Raw genomic sequence first — 10,586 nt, 5'->3', positions numbered from 1 at the left:
CTCACAAACCAGCAATAAAACTTTGGATGCATATCAAAATACAGCCAATGTTTGCTATTTTCAGTGGAGATGCCCATATCCCCAATTATTTTGGTCACCCCATGATCACAGTACCTCTCCACACCCCCTGCCATCCCTCTGCAGCCAGGAATAGCAATACCATGACAACAATGGATCTCACTAGACCTATCCCATAGTGTTCCTGATTGTGTGGGAAAAAGAAACAAAACAGTCTCTGGTCCCTCTCTCCCCTACATTTGCACCAATCTTCAAAATGGATTAGACACAGGCTAGATGGTGAATTAACGATCTCTTTTTCTCCCCTGTACTGCCACTCATTAAACCAAAATTCTGGCATTTAGCTCAGTATGCTTCTGAAGAAATTCCTTACAGTGTCATGCTCATAACCACAGAATCACAGAATATGTTGAGTTGGAAGGGACCCATAAAGACCATCAAGTCCAACCCTTATAATCTTGGAGTATAATGACAAAATTTGTGATTCAACCACATCCTGGAGCTTCTGTGTAACTGTGTGCAGGGTTAATGGAGCTGTTCTGCAGAAGAAGCCAACGCAGCTGCAGGGAACTTCCAGTACATTACAGAAGCATTAGCTCAAAAAAAACAGGGGAAAAGAGCACATGACCCATTAACTGTACAGCCAGCAAGGTGTGTTTGACTATCTGCTCCAGAGAAAGGGTGTTAAAATCAGTTTGTTGCATCCTCAGAAGGCATGAAGGGAGACACTGTGTTTGAAAAGCATGTGTGTGCCCTGGATATCGACTGTGCCATACAAAGGTGCTAAACTATCCTTCCTCAGGGGAAAGTGTTCAAATTGTAAACTGGGAGCTTATGACTTGTATGACTGTGGAGTGTTGCAACTTAGCACCATATAAAGTCACAAAGGGTTGAATGGTGCAACCCCATCCTGTTTTGAATATAATTACAAAGCTGACGGAGTTGAATGAGTTGTGTAAGTTACCATGAATACAGCGTTTAAAGCACTTTTTCTGTACTGCCACCCACCCATCAATAAATATTTATAGATATATATAATGCAACTAACAACAAAAAATGCATCTAATGCTCTTTCTTTGTATAACTGTCCATAAACTTGCCCAAAGAAAGAGAGAATATAAGTGTATATATTTTACATTTATTCATTTTATTTTAAAACAACTTTTTGAACAGTCCCTCGGAGTCTTTAGCTTTCAGACAAGTGGACTGTGTGACAATAACAAACATTAAACTACTGTTTAAACCAACTTTAACAAAGTTGGTTAAAAGTAATTCCAAAGCCATCATATTTCTAATTAAGTTTGAAAGTGATGCATAACAAAAGGACTCAGAGAAACTTTAATTTCATATTCCAAACTAGTTAGTCCAATTTGTTTGCTTTGAATCGCTCATTTCAATAAGGTGAAAACTTGTGTTAATCCTCCATTCATCAGTTGCCTGGGTGCGTGTGAAATGAGTCATGTGGACAAAATAAACCACTGCTAGCCGCAATATTCTATTGTCCTTTAAGCTTCCTCAAGGGGCCTCTTCACAGGTACCAAAAAGCCACTTTAGACACTTCACATATTTTTGAAGATCCTCCCTTTTTTCACATCGCACATTACTCACTCATTGAAGAATAGCCGAAAACAGGCATAAAATGAAGGAAGCTGAAGTAGGCCAAACTCATTTTCTACACAGAGAGAGATAATTGGCACTGCAGTAATTTTGAGGAACTGAATTAAATGAATAAATTGTGACATGGGAAAAACTGAAAAGGACAACAGTTTCCTGGCTTGCACATAATAGTTACTCTGGACAGCATTTTTCTTGGAGACCAATTGATAAAACAGGACAAAAATGTTTTTCCCATTAATTGCTTTCAAACATTGTCCTGCTAAATGCCCAATTAAAAGGTAGAAGTGTGAGCTTCTTTTTTGCTTATAATGACCGCATATTGGGGGGAAAAAAATCAGTAGCAACGTCTTAGCATTTTCTTTTGTGGATGTGGAATAAAAAGATCAATGGAAAAAGGTTCTTAGCTTACCTTGAACTAAAACAGCCTCAAAGTCTGGAGATCAGCATGGGGGTGAGCATGGGGTGGTGGGTAGTGGGACACATACAGTATCAATGCACTATGCTGAAACTATCATTTACCCTAAAAAACTTAATTTCATAAGTTAGTAAAATGCATAAAACATAAGTTCATAGATTATTTTGAATGGATTGTAAATGGGGTTATTTCTTGTCCAAGAAAGAAATAGTTATGTATATAAACCTTATACCAAAATTTCTCCTCATTTGATTTTTAAAAAACACTTGTAAAGACATGGTTCTCTGACACTTAAAGAAAATTCTGATGGGTCACATGCACAAAAGGCAATGGAGTCAAAGTTATCTCTGAGATAACTCCACTGAATTAAAAGGGGTTAATTCATCACCCTCTTATTAATTATATTAGTTGAGGTCTTATAGAGTTGTCACTGCGAGTCAATACTAAAGACATTCATTACTTTTAGCAATGCTATTTTTAACAGCAGATTTCTAGATGGGACTAGCCTAAATCTAGCAAAAACATTTTAAAAGCGACATCTTCATAACAAAGTAGCTTTTATCTGTCCATACATCTTACCTGTGCATCAGTAATGCCTATATGTTTCACAGAGCTTTATAGTTTCTTCCAGACCATCATGCATACTTATCACTATCCTTACATTAAAAACACTCTAAAGATGAAATAGTTGTACAGATTAGTTACAAAACAGCTGACATGGCCCTGCGCTGGCTAGTAATGCATAGAGAATCAGTAATGTGTATGGTTCTGTTTGGCTGAATTTAGTGATAAAATCTCCAATTTTCAGGTTGTTAGGAACTCTCTAGAACAGAAGATATGTTTGGTGTTCCAAAACAAAGCATCACTGCTGGGTAGGGATCTCATTTGCACCCATCTGTGTCCAGACTCTACCTAGAGCTGTCTCTGGACTACACCTCAGATAAGCCATTGATGTATGAATCTAAATGTACTTATGCTCTTGCAGGGAAAGTTCAAAGGGAGGTAAAGTGGAGGGTCAGTCCCTTCCTGACAAAGGGAAGTGACGAGCGAGAACTCAAATTATAAGAGCTCCACATTTTACAAACTGACTAACAGTCTAAAATCTCAAAATCCACCTGAAGGGAAGGATTGCAGGAGACACATGGATACTGCAGGAGGCTGCTGTACTCCCAGCAGAGATCTCCTGTGCATGTGCTACACTTGGATGGACAAGTCATGCAGTCCATCCCCAATGTCAGCATGACAAAGAACCATCTATGACCCTTTTGTAGCCATTTCTAGGCCAAAAGAGAGAAAGTTTCTGAAGATATGCTGGTTATAGTGATCCCTACATGTCGGGTTTTATGTTGGCTCTTTTTTTTCTTGGCAGCCTAAGTGAAATTTTCTGCCTTTATCATAGAAAAGAGACTGGTCCCTCTGGGGCGGCATATTTCTCTTCATCCTCGTTGCCTGAGGCACTGATTAAGTGAAGTGCTTAAGCACCTGGGTGACTATAAGCACATGAGCCATTGCACTGAGTCAGTTAAAGGTAGTCAAGTGCAGAAAAAGACCTTGCTACGGGAAAGTTGCTGTGCAGAGCTCTCTATTAACAGGAACACAAGCCAAAAATTACAATAGGGCACCTCTGTGCATGTTTTCACTATTTACAGGGATTTAAAGAGCTCTGTGAAACAGACCCTGATCACAAATATTAAAATATTAGCTTTAAAATTTGGGTTAGAATCATTCTCTTTCGTTTCAAGACATCATGATTTATATTCAATATCTGCTTCCATAAAGTTCCATCTTTTAATTTGAAAAGTGAGACATCGCTCTTATGCACAAGGGGGAACACAAATATCATTACTAAATATTGTAAAAAATAATCTTAAAGAAAGCTGGGTGACTAGTTTTTAAAATTTGCATACAGTTTATGTGTTGACTCACTGTAGCACATATCTTGTTGGGAACAGAGTGTGAGAAAAGTATCACAACAAAATGCCACAGAAGTTCCACCCCGCAGCAGCCATCCTTACCTGCAAATGAAATGGTTATTTCATAAAAAATCCCCACAACTTCTTTAAAAAGATCTATTTAAAGCATTTTGTTACCTGAATCATCAAGAGTTACTTAAGGGGCTGTCTGTGCTGGAGGTAAAACTCTGCTTTGCCTCCCCTCCTTACTGCTCTGAATGAATGGCAAAGCCTCTCTTTGTTGCTGCAAGAGGATTTGGCACTGAGGTTGTTATCCTAAATTATTTGTGCAGGGACAAACTGGAGCTGCAACGCCGTGCCAATGCTGTGCCTCTCTGTAGAGTCCTGTCCCACACCCCTCTACCTGCAGATTTGCAGTGCAGATTTGGCTAGTGTTGAGAACAGTGACCACCTCAGGGCAAAGACCATCTCTTTCTATAATTTTGGAAAGTGTTTGTCAAATCAGAAAGATTCATCTAGTCCAAATCTGTGTTTATAATGAAAGAAATGGAAGAAAATTATCATCATCTCCAAAATCCTGTTCCTCCATACACTGCTCATCACATGCCTGTTACATCTCTGGGTCCAAGTCTCTGCAGTCACATTCTAGTCCACTGGGACAGTACCACTTCAGGAGTGAATATGCAACAGAAACTCTGGGATTACCTGCTTTCCTAAGGTGTCCTTATCCTAGAGGGCAGCAGGCCTGCTCCATCCTGACTGAAATGGATGGCAGACAGCCCTATGGTGATACACAGGAATTCCCTCAGGAACCCATTAAAATAAAATTATAAGTTTTATGAAAACATCTATATACCCTGTGGTGCATGTGCAAGTTTGCCTTCTCTTTTGCCTCCTATCCCACAGTGAACTGACAACTCAGATTATTTTGGGTGGCTTCTGGAATAGACAAGGAAAATCCTACAGCTGTCTGCTAAAGCCGCTGGTAGGGTGGCCTGAGGGACACTCAAATCTTGAATTCCTTTGAGGGAACTCCAAAAGAGGACAAGGAGAGCCATGAGCATGACACTTCAAGCAACCAGTCCCTGGCAGTGGTGGCTGGCAGAAACTTTAGAAAAGGTGCTGCAGAAAAGAGACCTTCCCCTGTCACATCTCACAGCACCTCTGTACAGCTCCCTTTCCCAAAGGTCTTTCTTTTCTACACCATAGCTTGAGATCACCGCTTGTGTCAGGTTTTAAGAATTAGCTGGTACATGTCCTTTAGATCAACAGGTAGTAACTCATACATTTTGTCAGCCTCTTTAGATGAATCTAAATAGCACAAGATGTGTTACTTTAGTACAAGACTGTGCATTATGTTACACCATGCGGAGAGGTAAAAATTCCTCTGTTTTTCTAACTTGATCTTCCTCTGCTTCTGTGTCCAGGACTGCACTCGTGCTTTTCTTCCAGCATCTGCGTGTCCATCAATTTTCTGTTGATTGCCAACTATTCACTGCCTGGTACAACTCATATTCTTCTATGACCTTCAAAATGAGACTTACTTTTTTCCCCCAGATTTTCGCTCTTTCAAGATGGGTCCTAAGCCCAGATGTGTAGTCAAGTCATCATTTCCTTAATGTCAGTCCTTGAACAGGTGACCCAGAGAAGTCATGGATGCCCCATCCCTGGAAGTGTTCAAGGCCAGGTTGGACAGGGCCCTGAACAATCTGGTCTAGCGAGTGGAGTCCCTGTCCATGGCAGGGGGATTGGAACTAGATGATCCTTAAGGTCACATCCAACACAAACCATTCTATAATTCTATAAATCAAGCCTATATAAAATGGCATAGTGCTATAGACTCTGAGCATTACGTGCTAGAGTTTTGGTTCTAATATTCTTATTGGGAATATTGATATTTCTGCCCAAAAATCCAGGTCATTTTTACTGCATGTGTCTTGCATGGAATGATCTGCATTAAAAAGTAATGTGCATTTTCTATTTTTGAAACACTGTAATGATACTGACTTTAAATTTTTTAATATTGAGTTTCTGAAAGTGGTGCTTCACATGCTTTGCTCTCGACCACATACAAACACATTTTGAAAGCTGCAGATGAGTGGATGTCTCTTTTAAGTAAAAATCTATTAAACATAAAAAGAATAAAAGTCCAGTAACAACTTATCATTAAGGTCTTCTGTGTCATCAAGTCCATTACACATTAATGATTCCTCCAGAAAGAACTGAAGAAGCATGAATTTACATGTACATTGTATATCAATAATAATCACAGTAGATATTAAAATTATTGCATGTCCTTTACAGTATCCTGTTGGATATTATAGCTTCTATGGGAATATAAATGAGATAATTTGTGTCCCCCAAGCAATTTAAACAATATGATTTTTTTATGTCCCTGCTACTTTAAATGGAATTAGTGAAGACAGTATGTTATCCTCAGTCACTATCCATCAGAAATTACGTTAAAATTGATTAAAGTATTACTTATCCTAAGTACTGTTGACCTATTTTCTTTCAAACCTGTCACATATACATATAAGATTAAGTATACAGTAGGAATTATGTAAAGATACGGGATGAAAAACTTGGAATTCAGAACAAAATACAGCAGCTGATTGTTTCCAGAAGAGTAACTTTCTGAATGTTCAGGAGCTATTCATAGGAGGCAATTTTAACATGAGCCTGGACAGTGAAGATTTTTCTTAGGGATTCATATATCTAATTTTATCCTTCATATAATTTTTTCTTCATTCTCCTGTTTTCTGTGCTCTACTGTTTCCTGCCATCACTCTTCGCAACTACAAGCCATGATCTGCAGCAGGGTTCACAACCATGGTAGGCTGCCAAAATGAAGGAGCAACATAACCAGACCTGGCCATAAATATTTTTTCATTTTTCCATTGATCCACCCATTGCCTGTTCCCATCCACTCTCAGAATTACACACCAGGTAATTCCTGCATGCAGTGACAGCATAACCTACCATTCTCTTGTTTCAAGACAGGGTCCTGAAATCCAGAAGCATAGACATTTATGAAAATCTAGCTGTGGGTAAATAGCATTTTGGAAGGGGGCACTCACAAAATCTAAAAAAGGCAAAAAAATTTTTTTAAATAAAAAGAAATGGAGGAGAAGACTCCATATTTTTAAAAAATATTTTAAAATATTTTCCAGTTTAGCCTACTGTTGCAATGCTGAACTTAGTTTTTCTAATATTTTGTAGTCTGTTGATCCCCATATAACCCAAAGTTCTGTGCTGTTTCTGTCAGAATGAGGCATAACCTTGAGGTCTGAGCACTGGACTTGGATTTCTGGCAGGGATCAGCCCATGCACAAGGTGATTCATTAAGCTTGCAGGTTAGCATAGCACCCGCATACACGTTTGGAATCCTGGAATCATAGAAAGCTTTGGGTTGGAAGGGACCTGAGAGATCATCTAGCTCCAACCCCCCCTGCTGTGGAAAGGGACACTTTCCTCTAGATCGAGGTGCTCAAAGTCCCATCCAGCCTGACCTTGTAGGGTTGGAACAGGCACAACTTTTCTGGGCAACCTGTTCCAGTGCCTGAGCACCCTCATAATGAAGAAGGAAGATGGAAGACTCTGTGGCTTCCAACCACTTGGGTTTTCAGAGAAAGTCTAAATAAAATTTGAGCTACATTCAGAAAATCTGATAAGAACTTTTCCCCAAGGAATGCTTTGAAATTAGCGGGTTTGTCTTATCTCCTGTGATAATCACGATCATCTCTGTTGTGATTCACTGGGTCTTTCTTAGAAATAACCTGATGTCCTGCATGGATTATCTTTCAAAACTAAGGCCTAATTTGGTATGTGCATTAAGCAAAAGGTGATTAATAAACCCCTCAGTTCTGTACTCATGAGGCTGCACCTGGAAAACTGTGACCAGTTTTAGACCCCTCAGTACAAGCGGGATTCACCAAAACAGGTGGAAGGCTGAGGCACTTTACAGACAAGAGAGACTGAAGTTGGTTTAGCCTGGAAAAGAAAAAGCTAAGAGGGAAAGTAATTGCTAGCTTTAATGACCTAATGAGGGGTTGTGGAGAAGACGTAGCCAAGCTCTTTTCAGAGTTATACCTAGCAATCTTAAAACATATCCTACAATATTATACCAGGCACCTCAAAATGAAAATATTTCTAATTATTAATTTACTTTAGTTATATTTATATAAACTAATCAAGTTCAAAAATTAGAAATTAATCAAGCATTTAAACTGAATGTTTAAAATCAATTTAAACTTTTAATTCTGCTTCAGAACTTATGAGTATTTTTCTGTTACCATCTCCAATTTTTCAACACACAAATGTATGGTCGTACATAGACTCCACCAGCTCAATGAGTCAATTCTGAATCAACCTAAGGCTATCAAAAGTCAGCAGTCACAGAGCTCTGTGCTGACTGTTCTTATGCATTTTGAGTGAAACACTTAGAAAATATATTTATTGATGTGGATCTTGGATGTTCATGTTTATAACAGATATTTTGGTGGAACAGGGTGCGCTGTTCTCTCAATACCTCAACTGCGTTAGGACAATCTTAAAAATGTGGATGTAGATATTGGCAGTGTCTTCTAAACTGGGCTGAAAATTTTTAATATTGCCCACAAAATTCTTCCATATACATGAACCTCAATTTCTGTATTTTCTTGCTGTAGACCAACTATGCAGATCCCACTATGTATGTTTTACCTGAACAGGCCATTAAAAAGAATCCAAGTGACTAAAATGAAATGTGTGCCAGTGAAACAATGAGGTAAAATCAAATATAATTTCTCTTCTGCTGCAAAAACTTACATATATTTCTTTTTCTCTCTTACTGTTTTCAACTGTCAATTCAACAAGACTTTGTTGGTTTGACAGGCTACCCAAGCACTGCCAAACATGCAAGAAAGTCTGCCTGGGTACTTGGCAGACATGATCATGTGTAGCTTTTTAGAGCAGGTTGGACAAACATCTGTCAGAAATGACGCAGTTAGACACGATCCCGCCTTAGGGAAGGGAGCTGGACCAAATTACCTTTTGTGGTCCTTTTCAGGCTTTTATTTGATGATTTCACTGCCTTGGGCTAAGGTGACACATTGGGTATGATCTTGGGCCTGGAATGTCCAAAAATTTTACATCGGTTACATGTGGGTACATAACAACATACCTTTCTGGCCACCACTTCTTTATTCGGCTGTCTTTCTTTTATCTGAGGGCTATACCCAAGCTCACTCACTTCTCAGAGTTTTTATTAAACTGCTATTAAACCATTCAAACTGAAAACATAATGAAAAAGTATGAATATTAGGGACTGAAAATAACCTTTGGCATTCCACCCATTTTGCAGTCTGTACTTTCCCTGCTGGGGTTTGCTGTCAGGAAGACAGCACTGAGGATTTTGATATATTTTCTAATCTGCAGTGCTGTGTAGGTGTTGCAACGTTTGTGAGGTTTCCTGGCTGGTTCTTACTGTTTGTTTTGCAGAGCCAGAGGTTTGTATTCTGAGATACTGGGAGACAGAGGACTGCAGTTGGGTGAAGGGAACATATTTGTCAAGGGGACTCTGTAAATGCTGCTTCTGCCCTCTTTTGGAAGAATTCATGCATCTCTAACATCTGAGTTCTTTAGGTGTTCAGCACCGGGAGTAGAACCCTGGGTTTGATGCCGTGGGAACACCTCTCCCATTTCTTTATGGTCCCCATCACTGCTGTTGTTGACTTTGGGGACTGCAGTAGGTTTCATTTACACTGGTTTCTTAGGGATTTCAGCTACTGCCAACACAGTTGCCACGAAATACCACAACTTCACACAGGGCCGCAGTGCAAGCTGGCTAAAGAAAAGGTAAAAATACAATAAAATGTTACTATAATGTAAAGTAATGTAAAGTAAAATAAAATAAATATTTTTTACAAAAGCCAAAATATATTCTGTTTATTTCAGTTTGTGAATTACCTATTCATGGGCCTATCAGAAAGAAGAAACTTGTATCACAAATTATCCAGGCTATCATTCTGAGGCTGGATTATTCTCTCATCTCCCTTTCCTTTAAAATTACTGTCCTAGGAGGAAAAGGAGATTTACCATTCAAACTCATACAAACATTGCAGTACAATCAACTGCTTTAGATTAAAGTCATAAAAAGACCACTTTTACATCCTGCTCTGAAGGGAAATATAAATTTTCTTTTTAAGAAACAAATAAATGTAGATTCATTTGCACAAGTAAGTTCTGATCCAACTCCTGATTAAGTACGTAATTGATATTAAGTTCACCTATCCTTTGCTTCAGTAATTTTTATTGTGTGTACTTATTTCTGTACTTGAGTCTTTAAATATGCCCAGTTCGTGTCTGGTAAGTCCTAAAACAGAAACATAGCAGGACGAGAGGATTCTAAATGTAACATAGCTGCCAATATCAATAGTTCCAATTCCTGTCTGTGTTGAACAATTATTGTATGTTTATCCCTCTCCATTTTCCCTTCTTTTTTTTTCTGATCATTGGAGAACTCACATCTATTTCTGGTTTGATATTTTTAAGTGTTTGCAAAGCACTTTTTGAGAATAATTTATAGCCTACAAGTTCTCCCTCACTTGCTCCCTACAAGTATTCACCAGACATTCTCCAGG

This window comes from Neopelma chrysocephalum, unplaced genomic scaffold (genome assembly GCF_003984885.1).
Source record: "Neopelma chrysocephalum unplaced genomic scaffold, ASM398488v2 Primary Assembly neopelma1_72, whole genome shotgun sequence".
In the NCBI taxonomy this organism is placed as follows: domain Eukaryota; kingdom Metazoa; phylum Chordata; class Aves; order Passeriformes; family Pipridae; genus Neopelma; species Neopelma chrysocephalum.
Note: the sequence above shows the minus strand (reverse complement) of the source record.